The sequence below is a fragment of the Ursus arctos genome, unplaced genomic scaffold (assembly GCF_023065955.2).
Source record: "Ursus arctos isolate Adak ecotype North America unplaced genomic scaffold, UrsArc2.0 scaffold_3, whole genome shotgun sequence".
Taxonomy (NCBI): Eukaryota; Metazoa; Chordata; class Mammalia; order Carnivora; family Ursidae; genus Ursus; species Ursus arctos.
This window is the reverse complement of record NW_026622985.1, coordinates 57350719-57373872: the sequence shown is the minus strand read 5'-3', so window position 1 is coordinate 57373872 and position 23154 is coordinate 57350719. Positions and strand designations below refer to the sequence as shown.

Sequence of the window (23154 nt, the reverse complement as noted above, 5' to 3'; positions counted from 1 at the left end):
GAAAACAACAGGGACTCCTGGAAAGGAACAAAAAAGGGGCAGGGCAGAAAGCCAACCTTCAAGTCTCTGTCCCTGCTTCAGGTGGCCGAAAACTGTCTGTTTAGGGTGGTATGTACAGAATTTGAAGTCTGTGTACCCCGGTTCTTAACCCTGGTTCCCCGGAGCAAGGCATGTAAGGCATTTTAAAAGCGTGTGACTTTTTATTTGCTCATGTGTAAACTGGCAGAATAACAATGTCTCCCTTAAAGAACTGTGATCCCATGAGGTGATGTTCATACAGGCATTTTGGTAAAGTCCTCTGCAGTGTGTTTCATTTCCCATTATTTCTCAACTTTCTTTTTGTTCCCTTGTCCTTTTTTCCTTTTCTGATTCGGTTTTTGTGGTTTTTAAATGTATCTCTAAAATGCACTGCCTGGAAGACTGCACTAATCTGTGTGCTACCACAGTGAGTGCATTTTTAGCCTTAAATTTTCATTTACATTTTTATCGAGGTAAGACATAAGTCAAGTGCACAAATCTCAAGGGAATAACTTATCGATATCTCTATGTGTACACCTGTGGAATCACTAGTAAGGCAAGGGAGGGAGCATTTCCAGCACCCCAGAAACCCCCTCATGCCCTGTCCACGTCCTTACAAGGCCCAAAGGCCACCCCATTTCTAACCTGTATTGCCATGACTAGCTTTGCCTAAAGTTACACAAATGAACAAACAAAAAACCAACTCAGGGAAGGTTGGGGTCCCAGGGATAACTACTATGGCTGACCATAAGAAATGTACTTCCAACCCTCCTTCTGAAGAGAGAAAAGATTCTGGAAATAAGGAGAGGGGTTTGAACTTTCTAAGTCACACAGGTCATGCAGAACAAGGCCCTCATTTTGTAGCTTAATGACTCTCGGGGAGGCGAAGTGACAGCCCAACTTCCTGCTACAGAGTAACTCTGCTTCCAAACGTTGCTGTCATAAAACATAAAAACATCCCGAATGTGAGGGATGCCGCCGGGGCATCCCAGCGAGCCAGCTGGGAACAGCTCTCCGGGCCTCTCCCAGTAGAACTTTCCAGGGAGCAGCGTACACTAGGTCCCCACGCGGCTCCAGCTCCCGCTGCAGGCACACCCACGCGGCTGGCACGCCACGCTCAGAAGGCACTGTTCCTGCGAGCCTGTGCCTGCCTGCCCACAGGGGCAGCGCTCGTTCCTCAGACCCCCTTCCCAAGGGCCCCGCTCCTGCTCCCCTCCGCCTCCGGTGTCTCTGGGGGGAGGGGCAGTCTCTGCCACCTTCTCTGACTCCTTCAAGGGACTTTAAAGCCCATGTGTGGCCAGATCTAAATCTCTGGAGCACAGCCAGCCTACTGACCTCAGGGGCCTGGAGATGAGCACTGAGAGGGGAGTCCTGAGACCTTCTGTCGGGTCCCAGCTAGGTCATCACGAACGAGCTGTGTGACCTTGGGCAAGTCACTTCACACCTCCGGGACTGACTTCCTCGTTGGGGGGACTGGCTTCTGTATCCCCAAAGCCATCTCCAGTCCAGCAATGTGCTGGCTCGTCTTTACTCCGCCCCAGTTCTTCCTGCGACTGCCCCCTCCTCAGCGAGACCCCAGCCTTTTGTTCTGGGGGGGAAGCGGGGAAGAGAGGAAGGGAGAGCTCGGTGCAGCCCAGGCCACGCAGCCTGGGCGCCAGGGGCGGCTCACTGGAGAGTCGGGTCCGGGAAGTCACCAGGCATCCCCACGGTGACCTGGTTCCCTCCGCGGTCCCGTTAGGGCCCCGCTCGGAAGGCGCCCCGCGGCGGGCGGCGGGGGGCGGGGATCCCCGGATACCGGCGCGCGCGCTGCACCCCTGTCCTCGCCGCACCCCTGTCCTCGCCTCGGGCCACTCCGCCCCGGGACGGGCCCGAGCGGCCGTTGCCCCAGCGCGTCACCACACCCCCCGCCCCCAGCCCGGCACGGACCCGGACACGCGCGCGCACCGCTACCTGCAGCTAGCCGCGCCGCGGGCCGGACTGGACTCGAGCTCCGGCCGACGTCCCCGCCGCCGCCGCCGCTGCTGTCTCCAGGCTCCGGGCTCCGTGTCGCAGCCCGGCTGCTCCAGGCGCCGCCGCTGCCGCGGCCACGCTGCGCTCGGCGCTGCTGCACTCGGTGCGCCCCGCTCCCTTGCCGCCGCCGGCTCTGGGGCTGCCGGGACGCGGAGGCGGGGCCGTCGCCCCACCTGCTCCGAGGGCTCCTGCCCCTGCCGCCGCCGCCCAGCGCGCAGGGACGCGGCCCGGCGGGGCGGCTCTGGAGCCCGGGGGCGGGTCCCAGCGGCAGGGGCGCGCCTCTCCCGGTGCGCGTCCTGAGTCTGAGGCGCCGAGAGAGGGGGCCTAGGGCACCGCCACGCTGGGGACACGCCACTGCTTCACCAGTTTACTCCAAGACCTCAGGAACGCTTCTTAGGCTCCAGGAGGCGTCGTAAGCTGTGGTGACAAAAGAGAGAACAAAATCACCTTTCGCCCTCTCAGAGTTCACGCTCTAGAAAGGGAAACGAACGGGGGCAACTACAGTCCAGACCAAGAAGGTGTGGTAGTAGAGGTGGCACCCGGTCCAGACCTGGGGAGGTCAGGGAAAGCTTCTTCAGCAGGCGACGTCTGAGAGACATGAGCTACTAGCCGGGTGACGGAGAGGGCCTGAGGAGGTAGACTGTGCCAGGTGGAGCCCCAGGGGAGAGGCCGCGGACTGTGTTTGCAGCCTGAAATGTTGGAGCCGGAAGAACTTGCAGTGGGCAGCACATCCCCTTCACACTCCATGTCCAGGCCCCCGGGAACATGCAGAAAGTTTGTGGGTACGGCCGGATGTGTTCCTCTAGGTGCAGTGCTTCTCTGGTGAGGCTTTCCTACCTCCCATGTCCTGGACCTGCCTACTGCTGGAGGTGCTAAGAGGATACTCACCGACGGTTCCCTCAGCCCTGCAGTTTTGAACATCTACTAGGAGCCAGGCCCTCTGCAGGGGCCTTAAGGTATGCTGGCGAGGGGCGCAGGGTCTCTAACACTAAGGGAACTCCTGGGCTGGAGCAGAGGAGAGACCTGCGCTCAGCGTTGTGCCAAGGCTTGTATGAAGGGCATGGGAACGCAGGGAAAGAAGCAGTTAATGCCAGCAGGAAGGATCTCACACATGGGTTGCAACCCCCCTTCAAGTTCAGATCCTGTAGGAGCTGCTGTCAAAGTATGTTCCCACGCAGCCCTTAGCTGGTTTCTTAATTACTCATGTTCATAGCAAGGATAAATAATTCACTCCGGATGTCTTTCACTCCTGGGTTGTCAAGAACATGGGTTTCCGTTGGGTTGAGGTGAATAAGGGCACACGTGTAGTCAGTGGAAGCCAATGAGGTACTTGCTTCCTGCCTCTTTGTCCTGGGTTCCTCCTGCCTTTCTTCCTTTAGAACCAATAAAATGATCATGGGTATGAAATTGAAAAACTGTGCTCAACCTAAAATTCAGAAACAATTTTGCACAGGTGAACACTACTTTAAAAAACCCTGAAACATAACCAGACAAGACACCCTCCTCCGAATCCCTAGTGCTTGTTCTCATTAAACACATAACGACTAGAATTCTAATCTCTCAAAAAGGAAGAAAAGATAAATTAGCAGAGAAAACATTTCCATAAGTCCAGAGAGTTCCCATAAGGGCTTCGGCGGAGTGGCCCAAGCAGGAGCTAGTTGAACAGATAGGCTGCTGGCTCTGTCGTTCCATTTCCCATATTCTTTATGCCTGAACACAAACGGGATGCCTAGGGATGCTGCAACCAGATGACAACCGACAGACAATGAAAATGAAGCCACAAGGCCGATATGACTAGGATGACTGAGTGAAAACTAGCATAGCACTGCTGGGCATTCGAAACAATGCCAGCAACAGCCTACCTCTGAACTTCTTGCCATGTGAGAAAAATAGTCCCTGTTTGTTTAAGCCACTAGACTGGGTTTTCTGTTCCTTGCAGCCGAACATACCCTCAACTGATCCAGTGACCTGGTGAAGGGCAAACATCTCTTCTCCTCCCACTGCTCACAAATGCCTGAAATAGCTCACCTTTCATACCTTCTACTTGTAAACATGTATTTCCATCTACTGTGAATTCCTGAACTTGTCAGGAGAAAGGTGCTAGAGACATCGTAAATGTTTTATACATGTATCCACATCAATTCTTCAAGTGTTTATGAGCAGCTATTAGACGGTGATAATGTACTGGTTCTGGGGGTGCAAAGATGAATTCACAGCCTTGCCTCCAGGGAGCAAACAGCTTAGAGGAGGACATGAGCTTGCAAATAGAGTTTCACTGTTCTGTGCAAGAAGGAGTTTGCCTTGGACAGAGAGGTGATACAGAGGAAGAAATGATGAGCTCTGTCTGGTGTGAGGAAGGAGGGAGACAGTAACACCTGGGCTGGGCTTCCATGGAGGAACTAAAGTTTTCCCTGTCAGAAATTGGGGAAGGGAGGCCATTTCAGAAAAGAGAATGTCTGATAGAGCTTGGCTGTCCAGGAGCCTCAAACCCCAAATGTCTGAAAGACACTTGTGGTCTTCCTCCCAAACCTACCCCATTCTCGGTGTTGCCCGTCTGCCTGGCCCACCCAGCAACCTCCTCAGCGGCCTTTCCCTCATCACTCCTCCCTAAGGTGGATTTCGTCTCTTGGGTCTGTCTGGTCTTACCCATGGACACCAGTGCCCTCTCTCCTCAGTGCTTCCACAGCAGCCTCCCAGCTGTCGCTCTGCAACATGCTGCTTCTCTCTTGCAGACCTTTCTCCACAGTGTGGCTGGAGAGGTCATATTGAAACCCAAAGCTGATCTTATTAACCCCCATTATCTGTAGTTTAGTGACTTCCCTTTGCTCTGATGATAACAACAAAGATCCTGAGCTTGTTCTGAAGGCCCTCACCGTCTCCAGCACTACTTGCTCAGGCCTCTCGCCCCATCTCTTTTCTCCAGCTATGTGGGCCTGCTTTCAGATCCTTGAGCAGGGAACATTCTTTCTTGTCACAGGCCCTATGCACCTGTTATTCCTTCTTTGTAGGGAACATCACCCAAATGAACTCCTCTTCATTTTTCAGATCTCAACTAAACTTCACCTGGATCTTGACTAGGTCAACTTCTCCTATTATAAGCTCTCATAATCCTGTGTAACTTTCTGTTACAGCATTTATTACAGTTTTAACATCACCATTAAACAGCCACACTGTCCCAAAGGGTGACAAGGGGATAGTTCACTATCTTCGGTACAGTTAAATTCCATCACACTGCCTCCACAAGTTCTGCTGTTCCAGAAGGTGGTGCAGACACAAAAAGGTTGAGATCTAGCATCCTCATTTGTGGGGTGAGAAGAGAGGAAGGTCAAGGTGTATGGAGAACATAAGAGTTTACTGAACAGGCAGAGAAAGAGGAGCCAGCCCACAAAGGAGATGGGGGAAGAAGGGAGAGGGCAGGGAAAGAGCTCAGAGCAAGGGGGCACAGAAACCAGGCAGAGAGAAGACATGGTCAAGAGTGTCATACTGCATGGACGTCACATTCAAGAGCCAAAACATGTACAATGGGAGGTCGTGAGTTACCCTAGTAACTACAAGTTCAATGCACTAGGCCAAGGGGAAGCCTGATTTCATGGGCTGAAATACAGAAAAGCTGGGGAGTATAGACCACACTTCCAGCTTTTTCAGAAATCTTGACCAAGAAGAGGAGGAGAGATATGGGATCACACCTAGAAGAGGAGAAAGCATCAGGGAGGGTAGAGACCCTACCATGTTGCAGGTTAAAAGAACCAGTGGAGAAAAGGGTCTCAAGATTTAGGAAAGAGAGGGAGCTGGAAATGGATCCAGGAATTCTCCAAAATATCTTCTTAGACCTGTTCTTTGAGAAACTGAGAAGGGATTTACTGAACCATATTTCACAAAGTTTTCAAAACCATCGATCCTGCTAAGTAAACACATAAAATAATATAAAAAGCCTTCATCTCAGAGACCAAAGATGTGTGTTCAAGGTAGCATCAACTGGTTGTGTGATGTTCATTAGCTTGTCAGCTCCCCAAAATATTAATTCTTTCTTTCTTTTTATTTATTTATTTATTTATTTATTTATTTTTAAAGATTTTATTTATTTATTTGACTGAGAGAGAGACAGCCAGCGAGAGAGGGAACACAAGCAGGGGGAGTGGGAGAGGAAGAAGCAGGCTCATAGCGGAGGAGCCTGATGTGGGTCTCGATCTCACAACACCGGGATCACGCCGTGAGCCAAAGGCAGACACTTAACGACTGAGCCACCCAGGCGCCCCAAAATATTAATTCTTTCATCTACAAAATGAGTGTAATGGTTTCTGCCATGCCTCAGAGTCATTATCAGAATACCAAGAGGTGAATTCTATGAAATTCATAAAATTGAAAGCACTTTGTTTCACTACTAAGGGCACAGGAATGGAAAAAACTTTACCTGTTTTCCTGTAGCATATCTTAAATTAATCTGTACTTATTGGAAACACCAACAAAAACAAATTATTATTTAAAATGAACGATGTTACTGATAACTGTTCTCACTTTTACAAACTCCCTCATGCTATTTCAGAGTATTTCCAAAGTTATGTTCCTATACACTGTGGGTGAAGGGGCAGTCAATGTGGTGTAGGAAGGGTGTGATGGACCCTCTGAGTCCCCTCCTCACTTCTATCCGGGTCTGTCACACTGCTAAGGAGATTCGTTTTCTTCACCTCTTGTTTCTTGGCTGTACTGTAGCCAACATGGTCCGTTATCTACAAGGCAAACTCCGCACTCATCTTCTTTGTTGAAATTGTCATTCAGGGTCTAGTGAGTACAACTTACCAAGGGCTTTCCCCAGTGTTATCACAGTGCTCATCCAAACAAGCTGAGAGTGTGGTCACCACATTTGAGATGTTGACATAGAAACGCAGAAGGTAATGGGCTTGTGAGAGTCTCCAGGCTGGTAAGGAGTAGAACTGTGAAAGGAAATGAATCCTGTGTCACAGGACTCTTGTCTCACTGCCCAGCACAGTGCCTGGCACGGAGCAGATTCAGTGAACGCATGACTATAGGAATGACTCATCACCATCTCTGCGTGGCTGTGCCGATCCAACCTCCATCCAACCTCCATCCTGATAAGAGCTATCATGTCATACTGGAAGCCCTGTAAAGTAGAATTTATCCTCCTTCTGGATCACTGGTTTCTGTTAATGGTACTATCACTCACCGATTCTCTCAAGACAAAATCCTGGTTCATCCTAACCTTCTCCCTGACTTCTACCACCACCCTCTGATCCATCACAAAACCCTGTCCATTCTGCCTCCCAGACACCTTCTTTAGTGCAGGTCTGGTCTACTGCCATCATCTCCAAACTGGTGTCTCTGGCTCCACTGTTCTTCCCGTTCCTCCCAACTGTTCTCTATTCTGTATCCATAGTGATTTTTCTAAAGGGAAAATTTAATCATCTAATTCGCCTGCTCAAAATCCTTCAATTGCTCTTGTTTGATCTCAAGATAAGGCCTAGGTAACTTAGTATTGCCTATACAGCCTCCAAGATTTGTCCCTCCCACATCATCTTCCACTCCTCAGCTTCCCTTCCATATTACGCCCTGCTCTGGCTATCCCAAAGGACTCCCAAGTCCCCCTTGGATTCACCATATGTACTCCTGACTGCCTTCACGCAAGCCTTTTTTTTTTTTTTTTTTTTTTTTTGGTCTTGGAACAACTTTTCTCTCTTTGCTACCTGGAGAACTTTTCTTCATTTTTCAATATCAATGCCCACTTACTTTAGAAAAGCTTTCTGAACCCTCAGTGTAGACCAGGAGCCCCTCCTCTGAATATCTAGCACCTTCTTTCTCCATCTGTACTGTAGCACTTAGATCATGCTGACATAGCTCTTAGTTACATCTTTAAGGGCAGAAATGGTCTCATTGCCTCAGTATCACCAGCACCCACCTAACACATGAGGTGTCATATAAGTCAGTACTCAATAACTTGATTAATTAGTTATCAAAAAATACCTAGCCCTCCGTTTCTCATCTGTCCAGGGAATATTCTGCACCAGAAAGATAACAGCTTAGAGTGGTAAGTCAGCTGAAGTGGATGCTTTATTTCTGTCTTGGTGAGAAAGGACTCTGGCTAACCCTCATTGTGTGAAATCATGGAGCAGGTTGGAACAGAATGATAGAATAAGAAAGATAGTTTCAGAGCAATGCCTGAGTCAGAGCTCAACTCTGTAGCTTTGTTATTTTGCTTAAAATGGTGCACACTGCTGAACAACAGCCACACATTTCAAATGTTCAAATAAAAACGTAGCCCAAGATTAAATAGACATGCTGTAAATTTTCCTGCCATTTTGGGCTGGTTGCATTCGTATTGCCCAAACAGAGACACCCTGTTTTCAAGGATGATTAAGAATCAACTGTTCTTGAAAGTCCTAGAATTCTGCATATTAAAATGGTAACAAGAGAGTGGCTTTGTGACATGGTGTTAAACTGTCACTTAATGGCAACAAAGGAGAGGGATAACTTCTGTGACTGAAAGGTCAGTCACCCAGGTAACACAGCCAGGCCTTAGTCGGTCAGTCCTCAAAAAAAGAAACCTTAGTCTTCCTCTTTCTACATCTATAAGGCAACAAGTTCAGATACCAGATTAGCTGTGTTTCCCTGTCATTAAAAAGACTGATATTCCTATTTTTTTTCCAGTGCTGGTAAATTTCGATCTGAGATAACATAAGGTTGAAGGAAGATATTATGTCATGCAGTAAGAAAGAATAGCACACTTACCTAAGGGCCTTGCCTACCAGTTCTCTACTGCTTAGTAAGAATAAAAAACTGAATCCTGAAAACATTTGAAGAGAGATTCTTCTAAATCAAAGTTCATCTTAATCAGCCTGAAATCCTTCTTGGATTCCTTTATCCTTCTTGACTGTTCCTTGGAAACCTTTATCCTTCTTGGCTATTCCTTGGAATCCTTTATCCTTCTTGGCTATTCAAGCAAATAGTCATGAAGCACTTGGTGAAGATGGAGGAAGGCACTTTGCTGGAAAAGTCCGCTGAAGCACAGAAACCCAGCAGGGAAACCAGATTATGATATTAAAGGCCGTGTGGTCCAGCCCAGAAAAAAAAATGCATAGGAATTTCAGGGTGTAACTCCTAGTATATCCCCACACATCCAACCAAATGACATTATAACACAGAAGATACAAACAGGTGGAATATATGCTAGAAGTTCCTTTTGCTTTAAATAGAAAAAAAATGAGTTCTAGTCAAGGTTTCTTTTCTTTTATTTTTAATAATAAAGTAATGTATATTGGCTCTTGGTTCCATATAGAGAAAATTGGCTCTTGGCTCCATATAGAGAAAATTTAGAAAACACAGAAAATCACAAAGAAGAAAATTTGCAAATAACCCATAAGTATTCTACAACACAGATAAGGAGAGGTAATATTTTAATGTATTTCTCTGAAACACACAAACCCATCCATATAATATAACATATATACACACAAATGTTCTGCTTTTTTCACTTAGCATGAATTTCCTTGTCATTACATGCATAGCGCAGTGGTAAGAGTGCAGGGACCCAGGCATTTGAAGCTTGGTTGTGGTTTAGTCCTCATTTGATGGGTCAACCCAGAAGTGACATGACTCTTGTGGGCAGCTGGGTTTCAAAATCCAGTGTTTATTTGGAGTGAGATTGAGGGCTAGCAGCCATTAATGTATGAAAGTCTGCATCTGTAAAATAAAAAGACACGTCCCTAGGGGTGAAATCACAAGTGAGCCAAGAGAGGAAATGCACAGAACTGAGGTATGGCAGAATCAAGCCCTCCTTTCTCCTGCTTGGGGGCAGCACAGAATCAAGGAGAGAGGCTTGACATGGCTTTCATTTTGCTTACCTTGTCACACACACTTTAAAGGCTCCTTAAGAGTCTTCCAATTTTTTATTTCCAAGGAGAGAAAAGCTTCCCGGGACCCTTTAACCGACTCCTCTTTCCAAGAGAACGGAAGGGAACATGCGGGTATTTGTGCCCGTGTAAACACAGCACATGCACGTTCTCTTGTCTTGATCAGCCCAGGAAAATGCTTAAAATTTGCACAGTGAGTTTTCAAATAATACTCATCTTTGCAGAGACATTATGTTAACTGTCTCCTTTCCTGATTCAGTTTTGCAGAGTCTTTCCCTCCACAATTTATCTCATTAATGCTTTTTGGCTTTTTTTTTTAATCAATAGTTAAACAGTTAAACTAAGGACCCAGGAATTTAGCAGCTTGGTACTTGATAAACCATTCCTGTGGATCTTTTGTTCTAAAGCCTTCAAATTGAATCAATGAAACATGGACAGAAATGCCGTGTGTGTGTGTGTGTGTGTGTGTGTGTGTGTGTGTGTGTGTCTGGTGTTGACCTTCCTGAATAAAATGGCATTTTTTGTAGGTGCTGAGATTGAGATAGACTTTGAACATAGAAACTTTGATTTTTAGAATCCATAAGATCAGTTGATAGGGTATTGAATTTCTAGTAAAGATAAATTAATTCAGATTAATCAATTGGTTATTTCATTTAATATTTTATTTCTCAATAATTCCAATGAAGGACACCATTGAAGTAGTTTGGATAACTTAGTTAGAGAACAATGACTTGGTTAGTTGTTTTCATATTTTAAGAACTGATTTTTTTAAATCAAAGTGATAATGCAGGTAAGTTTAAAAATAGTGCTGAAAGCTTATGGAAAATAATTGACTTACTCCAATTTCCCTCTTCTGCAGGAGCAACCACTCCCAACTCCTTTAGATTTTTCTCTTTTATCTCTGTCCATATTTTAGTAATATACATTACGTGCTATTGCTCAGTTAATCTGTTTTAGACATGATCATGTAACTTCTATCATGGTGGATAAGGATTTTGCTTTTTTTTTTTAAGATTTTATTTATTTATTTGACAGAAAGAGAGACAGTGAGAGAGGGAACACAAGCAGCAGGCAGAGGGAGAAGCAAGGCTCCTGCTGAGCAGGGAGCCCGATGTGGGGCTGGATCCCAGGACCCTGGGATCATGACCTGAGACGAAGACAGACACTTAACCCACTGAGCCACCCAGGCATACCAGGATTTAGCTTTTGTAATTGCTTCATTTTTTTTTGTTTTGTTTTGTTGTCTTCGAATTTATTGCTAAGTTTTCTTATACCTCCCATAGGTTCTCAGTACAAATTTCAGATAATCTACCCATTCCATTCTCCTCCTCCAAACTGGGCTGGTGGCTCCTCAGGCCTGCTAACCAGCTGCCCTGCTGGGAATTCTCCCACCCTTCATCCCATGCTGGATCTCCTGGTGCTTGGAATCCACATTTTTTCTCTCTCAGGTTCTTGCCTGGCCCATGCCTTAGTGGTTAAGACTTTACACACTTGATTGTTAGTTGTGGCAGGTATGGAACTCTAGGATGAACGTCATGTTCTTGAAAATGTTGATGGCATTTCTCCACTGTCTTCCAGCTCCCAGTGGTGTGGTTGACAAGTCCATTGCTGTTCTTAGCCCCAATCCTTTGTTTGTGAACTTACTTTAGATCTTCTCTTTATGTCCAGTGATCTGAAATCTTATGATCGGCGTTGGTGGGGTCCTTTCTCACTCATTACGCTTGGTAATTGGTAATTCATCAATGTGGAGACGTGATTTCTTTGTACTAATCCTGAGTAATTCCTCCTTTAAAAAAAAAAGATGTATTTATGTATTTATTTATTTATTTATTTGAGAGAGAAACAGAGGAAGAGAGAGGAGCGGAGGGAGAGAGAGAACCCTCAAGTAGACTCCCCGCTGGGTGTGAGCCTGATGTGTGGCTCAGTCCCAGGACCCTGAGATCATGACCTGAGCTGAAACCAAGAGTCAGACACTTAACCGACTGAGCCACCCAGGCGCCCCTGAATAATTTCCTCCTATCCATTTTCTCTGTTTACCCCTCATAGACTTCCTATTAATCAGAAGTTGGACCTTGTAATAAGGACGGCTATTTGCCTACCTAAATATTTGCTTCCTCTCCTTCCTTAGTAGGAAAACACTTAGTGGTTGGCTGTGGTAAAGCACCTAAGATAAAAGAACACATTTCCCAGATTCCTTTGTAGCTGGATGAGACCAACTTAATAAATTCTGGTCAATGAGATATAATTGAAAAGTGTTGGTAAGATTTATTGGAACACTGCTTTTGGAGCTGACTTAGCTGAGAAGAGCACCCTTTGTCCCTCCTGGCTTCCTCTTTCCTGATGCTGGAATGCAGACATTACGGCCAGAGCTCCAGCAGCTGTCTTGGATCATGATGTGAATTTGAGGATAGAAGCCACATGCTGAAAGAGGCAGAGTAAAAAGATGGCAGTCTCTCTGGAGCTGCCATACCACTTTTAGTATGCTTACCTCCATTTAAGAGAGAATGAATCCTTGAACATATACGCCACTAGCATTTTGCATTTTATGTTAAATGTAGCCAAACCTAATCTTAATCCGATACAGACCTTCTGGATTGCTATTCTAATTTTAATATTGTTTTCTCTGTCTCTTTCTCTCTCTCTCTTTTTTTTTTTGTTAAACTTTCTTGGAGTCTTACTTGAATTTTTTTTAAATTTTGGTTTTCGTTTTTTTTTCAATTTCTGATTTTTAATTTTCTTTCTTTTTCTGTGATCTTATTTCATGGATGCAACATCTCTTATCTCTATTTTGGGGGAAAGTTTTCTTCTGATTTTGGTACTATTTCTGTGGTCTTCAAGTCCTTTTGCTGCTTTTCATGTTAGAAGCTTTCGTCAAATACCAGGTGACCTTTAGTTGTCAAATCCTGTTTTAGAAGTTCATCTCTGATTAGAAGCTCCATATTCATGGATGGGGCTTACTGACCCATGGTTTCCCTTGCAGGAGGTCAGGAAGGAGGCAGGCTATCCACTGGATGATCTCCAGCCTTTGAAGATAGGTCTGTGTTTATTGAATTCTTCCAAAGTAGGATCTTCTAACCTCCTGTGTGAGAATTATAAACCCGGCTGTCGAAATTCTGGGATCTGAGTAGGGGAAGGGAATGCTAACTATTCAGTATGCGGATTTACATAGGATCCTATAATTTTCAACCCCTTACCGTCTTCCCTATTCTCCACGGGGTCTATTGTCTCAGGGATGAAATGTCTCTGGTTGACTTTCTTGGTTAAAAAAAAATTGAATCTTGTTACTGCCCCCTCTCCTGATTTGCCTCTGGAAGTTAGTGAACAATGATTTACCGTTAAATACCCAGAGTGTACCCAGTAGGTAAAATGCAGACAGCTTTTCTCCCCCAATACTAAGCCAGAAAATAAGAAGACAGGGATGGAGACTCACAGAAAAAGGTGCTTTTGCCATCCCTCCATCTGCCATTGGTTTATGCCAGATGGGTTGAAGGCAGGTTGCCTTTTTTTCTTCTTCCATAGAACTATTGTCTCAGCAATTCCTCTGCTTGCTTGCTTTATATATTTATATTTATATTTTTTGGTGGGTTGAGAGAGAAGAATGGGAAAAACAAAGTTCTAGCTCCACATTCCATGTGATGAACGCTATTGATTTTTACAATTGCAGCCAGATCTGCATTGTATCTGCTGATAAAGGGGGTCATGATACAGTGATTTTTCAGCTCACAGAAATGTGAATGAGGGTGAAACGATAATAAGAATGATGACAGTAGCAAGAATAGTTCATTGAGTACTAGGCACTATCTTCTTTAATCATTATAGCAGTACTATGAAGTACACATTATTATCACCTTCATTTGTCAAGTGAGAAAAAGGAGGCATAATGGGGTTAAGTAACCTGCCCCAAACCATACTGTGGACCGTGGAGGATCTGGAATTTATAAATAGATCTGTTTGGCTTCACTCCTAACTATAACGCAAATATGCTATAATGTGTTTTCTTCTTCATTCATTTTTTCTTTTTAATCATGTTGTGTCATACATTTAACATGTGGTATATATTTTTCTCAATTATTTTCCTTATCAATTTGCTAATACATGTTTTGAAATTGGGATAATTTTATCCCAACTTTATTTTAAAATAAATGTACCGTAGTTTGTAATGACTACCCAGAAATGTATTCATTCATTAAATATTGATAGATCACCAACTCTGCGCAGGGAAGTGTGCTGTCTCCAGGTGGGATAAACCTCCCAGGACCCCTCCTCTCCTAACCTTCAAGCGTTTAATAGTTTGTAGACGTGCAGTCAGAGGATTCCACCTGTTAAAGACTAAACCCAACCATCATGCTATTGGTTTGAGCTTTTAAAAAGTCTTAGAAACACTAAAGAATCTTAAGACAAGTTTAAGACCATATCTGGCTGATCCCTTAAATGGATCAGCACATGTAGAATTCAATGTCAAAGCCTAAAATTTGGTCTCTGCCTTAATTTGCAGTACCTCCATGAACCTTGTTTTTCCCATTCAGACAATAAGGGTAATATAATAAAGCTAGCTCATGTACATTTATGATAAAGGAATGAGAGACTATATGTGAAATACGAAAAAGAGGTCTTTGTGTTAATTGGGTTATTGAATTAGTGGCATGAGAAAATTCTAAGCGGGTGAGGAGGCAACAGCTAATTAGCTGACCAAACCAATGGTCCCACTTTGCTCTTTCTAAAGTGCAAGTGCTCACTTAGGATTGAAACTTCTTAATAGCACACTGATGGTTGTTTAAGGGGATGTCGATTTGCAAATAATAATTCACACACAGTATGAGCTCAGCTGCTTTGGGAAGTTGAAATCAATGAGTCCAGGAGGTTTGTCTGCTCCTTGCTCACTCCCCTTCCAGGAGGAAGGTTTACTTGGTTGAGCTGACAGTGACAAGTGATTTTGTAAGCTGCTTGACTGTTTCTGGGCTTGAAGTTCCCTGGCCACTGGTGAGCTAGGGCGGGGAAGGGAAGAAGGCATGTAACCCAGTAAATAGTCAGGGTTACTCTTTAACCCTTTTCTTAGGGAAACAGGGTGGGGGAAGAGAAGAGAAGAGATGGACAGAGCCGTGGCTTCAGGGCTCTCCAGTGGGCTGGATGCTCATGATTCCAGCACAACTGAATTGGACACATTATTGAAATTGTCTACAAACTGCACCGGGTTTAAAAATCAGTGAATGCAAAAGCCCTTGGATAATGTCAAGTTTAATATAACTCAAAAGGCAAGATGGTGGGGGAGGGGGGATGCAAAACAAAGCCCTGTTCAAGCCCAGAACACTCATTTATTGCATTCTGTTGGAGGACCCAGATTTTTCCCTCTTGGAAATTATCCGGGAGAAAAATAGGGAAAGACAGAGGTAGAGGATGAAAATCTGGATTGTGTCCCCACCTGGATTTGAAAAAGAAAATGTTCCTTGAGACTAAGCTTCAAATGCTGCCCAATTTGCTGTCTTCCATCCCTCAGACAGGAGTATCTACTATACTGTGTGGGTATAAAGTGTGTCCCTGTGTCCTCTGATGGGCCTACAAGGTCACAGGAACCTGTTAGCACCATCTTGTGTGAAGAAACGAGATGACCGAGTCTGACCTTCCTCTTTCTTCCTGGGAGTCTTATTCTCCTCCTTCTAAGGACCTTGGCAGAGGCTCCCGCTCACTCATCCATCTTTATTTTGCTAATATCACTGCTTGGCTGCCCTCAGAAGATGGAATCATGGCTTATTTCCAGTTTGAGTAATGACAGGATTCACCATTTTCCACCACGCAGGTTTCTGGGAGCTTTTAAAGAAATCGTTACAGGTTAAATAACCAGAGGCAGAGGCCTTAATGCACTCTCGTTGGCAGCTGCCCTTTCTCTAGTCCAGATATTGAGCAGTTCCCTCTGTCCTCCGCGACAAGTACATTTGAGAATATTTTCTATGTGGTCAAGTAATGTCAGACTTTTAAAAAGCCCTGAGAGAGGAGAAGGGAAAGAATCAATCTTTGCACTAAAATTGAGAGCTTTTCAGATTTAATAAACTTAGACAGAAGGTGACATCTCATTAGTCCATGAAAAATCTCTTCCCTTTCTCCTCAAGAGGGGATTGGGGTTGCCCAGTGAAAGAGCCCTAAAGAAGCTTAGTGGCCTGGCCTAGGGAAGCCCCACCCCTACAAAGCAGGCCCCACTTCCCTGAATTTGTACAATAGCTCCAGAAAGGGTCTTGAAAGCTTCCCCAGGGACCCTCTTGCTGGATGGACTCAGGGGAAAGAACATGGGCCTTGGAATCATAAGCTCTGAGTTCATGGCCTGGCTGCCACCTACCCACTGTAGGATCTTGGACAAGTAGCTTGACCTTTGGGAAAGTCTCCTTCTCCTTACCTGGATTTCGGGGATACGACAGTAGTAACACCTATATTGTAAGACTGAGTACCAAGCATGATGACATTTATAAGGACACTTGTGCATAGCTAGTGCCTAATTAATGACCACTGTTACTGTTATGATTGTTGACATATTATTTAACTGCCCTCTCAGCAAGCCCATTTGGATGTTTCATAAGTTTCTCAAATGTAACTTGTCCAAAATAGAACTCTTGGTTTACAAGTTCTACCCTCTTCCAGAGTATTCTCCCCCAAATGTTCCATGTTAGCCTTCTCTACTCCCAGAAAAGGGTAACCACCATCCCGCAAGGGACCTGGAATTATCTGTGACCCCTCTTACCTTTAACCCCTACGATGAATTCAAATCAAGCCCTGTTCTGCCTTCAAAAGTTACCCTAAATGCCATAACTTTTCCTATCTCCACTGCTACTCCCAGGGTCTGAGCCACTATCATCTTCCACCTAGAGGCCTGCACAGCCTCCCACTGGCCTCCCTGCCTCCACGCTTGACCTTCCTACAGTCCATTCTCCAGAGAGCTGCAAAGTAGGCTTTTTTAACAAAGGTAAAACAGATCAGGTCACTCACCTGTATAAAACCTTGCAATGCCTTCCATCCTCTTCCAAGGCCACAGACCCCTACACAACCTGGCCTTTCTGTCTCTCAACTTCATCTCCTACCTCCTGGTTCATTATGCCCAAATCACAGTCACACATCAGGTTTATTTGCATCTCAGGGCCTTTGCACATGCTGTTCCCACGTGCTGTCTGAAACCCCCCACCCCACCGCCTATCTTTGCATAGTGGCCTGACTCTTATGATTGAGGATTCTGCTCAAATATCACCCCTTCGAAGAAGGTTTTCTGACTTATTTGAAATTACTAGGGTCATTCTCCATTCACTTTATTTGTAACCCTTTAAATTTTTTTTCACGGTGTTTATCACCAAGATAATAAAAAAGATTCGGATAAAATATATCTATGTTTTAAAAAATATATATCTCTGTTCTAGTATGTAAGCTTTGAGAAGACAGAGACCTCTGTCTTGCTCACAGCTCTGTACTCATCACTAGAATAGTGCCTCAAACATTTGTTGAATGAATGAACAGAAGCATCATTAATGGTACGGTGTTTTAATTCCATCTCATCACCTTCTCCTATGGCCTTATGCACATGTACCTCGGTTCTCATTTCCTGCCCACTGTTTTTCCTTTTGGGGTCATGACTACCAACTGAATAACCAATTGGCAATGTGTTAAGAGCAGCGGTTGGATTAGGGGTGGGGAGGTGAAATTCCTAAAATAAGATGTGCTTCTTCTAATTGGAGTTTTTGTTGTCTTATCATTTTGTAGCTTTAATGGTGAACATTTGAGACTCTCAGGCTGTGGGGAAGACCTCTGGGCTGTGAGCTCCTAAATCCTACCTTCTATCTACACAGAGTGAGTGGGGAAGGAGGGCTAGTTCTACTGTTGTTTAATAAACTGGACTCCTCATTCTCCCATAGATTTCCTTGAAACAATTGACAGGGATACACAATTGTGTCATTTTTCCTCAAGTGGAAAGCCTATGGCTTTGCCTACCTTTATTGGCATACATTTCTCTACCTGACTTTTGAATACAAAAGCAAGAGAGTGGCAGGATAGTAAACCTCTTTTAGACCAGCACTTTGTAGAACACTGTTTTAAGGGTATTAACAGAAAAGACAATAGAAAATCCAAACAAACAAGCAGATGCTCCTGTTTCAAACTACCCAAGGGCTCATACTTCAACTAAAACAGTACGAGCTTCCATCTGCCTGACCCAACGGTTGACAGCCAGTGTGGTGGGGTGATGAGAGCCTGGACACTGGAGTTAGACAGGCCTGGCTTTCATCCTGGATCTGTCTTTTCCTAACCCTCTTTGAACTCAGCGCTCTCATCTGTAGACAGAGATGCTAAGAGCAACTTTATAAGGTTGTCTGAGGAGCTAATGAGCTAGCGTATTTAAATAAGCCCAATCCCTGATATACAGAAGCTGCTCAATGAGTATTACTTCCTCTTTACCTTACCATGATAAAGGAGAGCATTTGCTAGGAATGCCCTGGGTTGCAAGTAACAGAAGACCAATTAGAGAGACTTAAAACTTAAAGGTTTATTTTTCTAACATAACAGGAAGTCAGAGGTAGGCAGTTGCTTGACATTAATTCAGCAGCTTAACAACATTAAGCCTGATGTCTGTGTGTTTCTCTTGGCCTTTTCCTTTTGCTCATAGGGTGGCTACTGCACTTCTACTATCACATTTGTGTTCCAGGCAGGAAGAAGGAAGAAGGAGGAGAGTAAATGTAAAGGGGCAAACGACCATGTGCTTTTCTACCAGGAAGGCAGCCATTTTTTAAAAGCTCCACCAACCAGAGGTCTGTTTACATCTCATTGGGTGAACTGTGGCAGATGGCCATCTCTAGACCAATCACAGGCCAGGGGGAATGAGATCGCTATGGCTGATGTAGATCCATTGATGAGTATTCTCTGGAGCAAAATCGGAGTTCTGCATTCAGAAAAGGAGTGAGGCGGTGGTAATGGAAAATGAACGCTGAGTATGCAATAAGTCGTGTCTGCCACACAGAAGTAGAACCCATCCATATAGTTCTGGCTAGAACAAAACAAAAGAAACTTCCATCTTGTACTGCATGTTCCAATTACTGATGGAGATCAGCAGCGTTTATGACACTGAAAAAAAATTACTGAGAACTTCAGGGATAAATTTCCTAGGAATGGTCTTGCATGCATATCTGTCCTTCCTCTGACCACTTGAATTAAACACATAAAAGCATTTAGTGGCCCAAATATCAGGCTCCATTCAGAAAATAATTCCCCTGAACTTTAGTGCTCTATGCACTAAAGCTAAAGAAAATTGAGATTAGTTTGGATTTAAACATCCACCCTAAAACTGTATCATTAACTTCAAGCATAGAAATGTTCACAGGCTGTGAAAAAAGGCTGTGATCCAATATTCCCAAATTGTTCTTGGAAAATGATGCCATTGGCTAAATGAGAAATTCATGGAACTGTGAACAGTGTTAAGTTGAAAAGGCCACAGCGGGGAAGGCTGGGTGTCAGGAGGGGGAGCAGGAATCAGGCACCAGGAACACAAAAGAATTACCAAACAATGGGTGTGAAGAAGGATTGAGGATAATTTACTAAATAAGATGATAAACATAAGCATTTGTGCTTAACGAAGAATAATTACAGTAAAAGACTACATTTTGGTCTACAGTAAGCTTGAGTATCTTTTGACAAAACCTGTCAGCATGAGAAAGGGCTGTAGAGGCATGCATTCTGCAGCAATAGGAAGTAAATCTGTGAAACTGCTGCTTATGTCTTTGTTTATCCCCCTGAAGCAATAAACGTTGTTGGAACTGGGGGATGGGGAGAGTGGAACCACGTCTTCGGTCCCAGACCTAGAGATCCAAGGGCAAGAGAGAAAGAAACGTGCAACAAGGAGAGGAGAACTGTGGAAAGGCCAGCTGGAGTCCCCAAGGGCACCAACCAGTAGATAAGGGAGGCCTCAAGTGTAAGATAGATTTGCTCTTCCTCTCCCCAGCCACACTTACCTTATTTTTTTTTAAAGATTTTATTTATTTGACAGAGAGAGACAGCCAGTGAGAGAGGGAACACAAGCAGGGGGAGTGGGAGAAGAAAAAGGAGGCTCACAGCAGAGGAGCCTGATGTGGGGCTCGATCCCATAACGCCGGGATCACACCCTGAGCCGAAGGCAGATGCTTAACCCACTGTGCCACCCAGGGGCCCCACACACTTACCTTATTTTTATCCCTACCACTAGATGTCTTCTATCCCAGGAGTCCCCATCTTCATAGTGATCACCTATATGGATATTTGAAGCACTTTACCTTCCCACCAGTAGGATATGGGGGTACCCGTTGCTCGGCTTCCTCTCCCACACCCGATCTTTTATTTTAGCCATTCTGGTGGCTGAGTAGTGGTGTGTCACTGTGATTTTTAACTTCCATTTCCCTGTTGACCTGTGATGTTGAACACCTCTTTACACACGCGTTGGACATTTGGGTATCTTCCTTTGTGAAGTGCCTGCTTCAGACTTTTGATCACTTAAACTTTTGGTTTTGTCTTTTAAAACTTAATTTGTGGTAGTCTTTGATTGCCATGGGGTAGGAGTTCTTAGATAACATATACGCAAATATCTTCTCTCACTTCATAGTTTGCCTCTTTTTCTTTCTTTCTTTCTTTCTTTCTTTCTTTCTTTCTTTCTTTCTTTCTTTTAAGATTTTGTTTATTCATTTGACAGAGGGAGAGAGTGAGCACAAGCAGGTGGAGGGGCAGAGGGAGAGGGAAAAGCGGGCTCTGCAGGCTCCCTGCTGAGCAGGAAGCCTGATGTGGGGCTCAATGTGGGGCTCAATCCCAGGATCCTGGGATCATAACCTGAGTTAAAGGCAGGCCACTTAACCAACTGAGCCATCTAGTCGCCCCTGCCTCTTATCTCTTAATGATGTCTTTTGATGAACAGAAAGGTCTTACTACTAGAGAGAAATGTTTCGATGCTCTGTTCAAGAAATCTTTGCATTTCTTAAAGGTCATGAAGATGGTCTCTAATTGCTTCTAGAAGCTTGATTGGTTGTGCTTTGATTTTAAGTCTGTGATGGGCCTCAAATTTTCTCATTTAATCATCACGAGCTCTCTTTCTAGTAATACCTGACACGTGATTTAGAGCACACTGAAATCCTTTAATTCCAAGAATTACAGTGTCATTTTCAAGCTGAGATAGGAAGGGAGTCTATGTCTATTTATGCCATCTGGGCAGGGCTTCCAAAGTGCTCTAGACAAGTTTCAAGGCTCACACTAATGCACAGACAGCATCCTTCCTGCATTTCCACCCACAGTGTGAGGTCAGAACATGTTCACAAAAGTACCAGAAGCAGATGGGAATGGAGATAACAGCCTGTCATTATGCATCTCGAAGCCTTGACCTTTTGATTTTAAGTATTTTAAAAACACTTCGGGGTAGAAATACAATTGTCCTGAGTTGCATTTTTACCAAGGGCTTCAAATTGTGCTTGTAACCAAACTTCTCAGGCTCCTTGGGCTTCTTCGGCTCCTTGGTGCCCCAGAGGACAGTCTAACTATGGGGATGTTTTTCTTAGGATGTGGTGGAAGGTGTGCTGCCCTGTCAGGTGAGGCAGACAACACTTCTTGTCAACTGGTCAGCAGCCATGTGAATGGGAGGGGGCAAGGCCTCTCTCACCTGGACCCAGACACATGGATCTCTCTTATTCTGAGAAAGAACCATCCCTTTTAGAAACCCCTCTGCATTCTGAAGCAGAGTGGTACCTTCTTCCAATATTTGTTACATGCCTGCTTCCTGGAAGTTACCTTCATGTGCTTCAGTCCATTAGGTCCTTGCTGCAAGCCCGTGAGATAAGTAGTACTTCAGAGAGGTTAAGTAACATGCCCAAATTCGCAGTCCTAAAGATGACGGAGCTGGCATGTGAATCCAGACCTTCTAACTCCACATTGAATGTTCTTTGTACTCCTTTGCACTAAATGATGCTACCTTTCTTTTCTGCACAATTTTGTCAGCACTAGTCTTTCTTAATGCTTCTCTTAGATGATGTCTTAGCTCAGGCTGCCATAACAGATTGGCTTAAACAACAATTTCTTTCTTGCAGGCTTGAGGCTGGAAGTCCCATGATCAGGGTGTCCACAGAGTTGGATTCAGTATGTCTCCTCTTTCGGGTTGCAGACAGCAGACTTTTTCTTGTATCTTCAAATGGGGGGGAGGGGCAGAGAGAGCTCCCTTCATCCCCTTGTAAGGGCACCAACCCCATCATAAGGGCTCCACCCCCATGACCTCATCAAAACCCAACTACCTCCCGAGGCCCACCTCTGAGTACCATCACACTGAAGCTAAGGCTTCATCACATGAATTTGGGGAGGACATAAACATGCAGTCCATAACATATAGGTAGTTTTTAATCTAGGATCCTGTTTTCATGCCTTCGTAAAGCCTTGACGTTTTAAGGAGATGCTGTTTGCTTGTGCCATTATATGCACAAAGGCCCTCCCTTTCATCAGGTTCCAATTATCGAAAGTTCGCACGAAATAAAAAAGTCACAGTGTTGGATGATGATAAGGCGGGAGCCCCTGAGGTGGCCTTTTTGGCCGTCAAGCGTGGGCAGCCCGGCTTAGTGGTGGGAGCATTTGGTGCCCTCCTTCGCTCCTCAGGCTTTGTGAACGTGACAGCTGTCCTGTTTGTGCTGTTTGTGAACTCCTAGAGACTTCCCAGTGCTCTGTAATAGCCCTCAAGTGAAACAATATGTTTTCTTTTCTCTTGTGATTATAGGGAAGAAGAATAATGTTCATAATAAATAATCAAGGCCGCTTGTAAATCATATATACAGTACAGAATGTTCTTCCAAGCTTTTTTCCTAATTCTCTTCCCACGTTTCTCCTCTTTGTGTTGTGCTCACATCCCACGGCAGTGAGCAGCATTCAGGCTGGTTAAAGATTGTTGTAGACATTATCATAATCACAGAATCTCTGGGTGGCAAGAAGCACATGCTGTGTTTGTTTAGTGAGAAGTCTCCAATAATAAGAACTGTAGTGAGGTTTACTCAGCTGAAGCTGTTATGGGTCAGAGAGAGAAGAAATACAAAGAGGAAAGGGAGAGGGGACAAGTAAAGAGGGAGGGAGACAGAGAAAGGGGAAATAAGCAGCTGGTGGAGAAGGATGAGGCAGCAACTGTGATTATAGATAGTTTTTGCAAATGTGAGGCTTTTCATAGGTGTATCAGGTAGCTCCAGGAGGGGACACACCTGCCATGGACGCAGCCCCATACATGTGAAACCGCTGGCAGAGAGGAAAACAGAGTAGG

At 44.8% G+C, this 23154-nt stretch overlaps 1 protein-coding gene and 1 long non-coding RNA gene across 3 annotated transcripts in view; one reads left to right on the top strand and one right to left on the bottom strand.

The window, feature by feature from the left end:
* Window positions 1–2132, bottom strand: part of WIPF3 (WAS/WASL interacting protein family member 3) — an 82449-nt gene extending 80317 nt beyond the window's left edge. The window contains exon 1 of one of the 2 annotated variants that reach the window (XM_057304292.1): window positions 1969–2132. The gene's annotated coding sequence lies outside the window, so the exon portion shown is untranslated. The remainder of the gene's footprint in view (window positions 1–1968) is intronic. The other variant, XM_057304293.1, reaches the window with a different exon arrangement.
* A 146-nt stretch (window positions 2133–2278) lies between these two features.
* Window positions 2279–23154, top strand: part of LOC123001858 (uncharacterized) — a 73095-nt gene continuing 52219 nt past the window's right edge. Inside the window, exon 1 of the long non-coding RNA XR_006411153.3 lies at window positions 2279–2984. This is a non-coding gene — a long non-coding RNA (uncharacterized LOC123001858). The remainder of the gene's footprint in view (window positions 2985–23154) is intronic.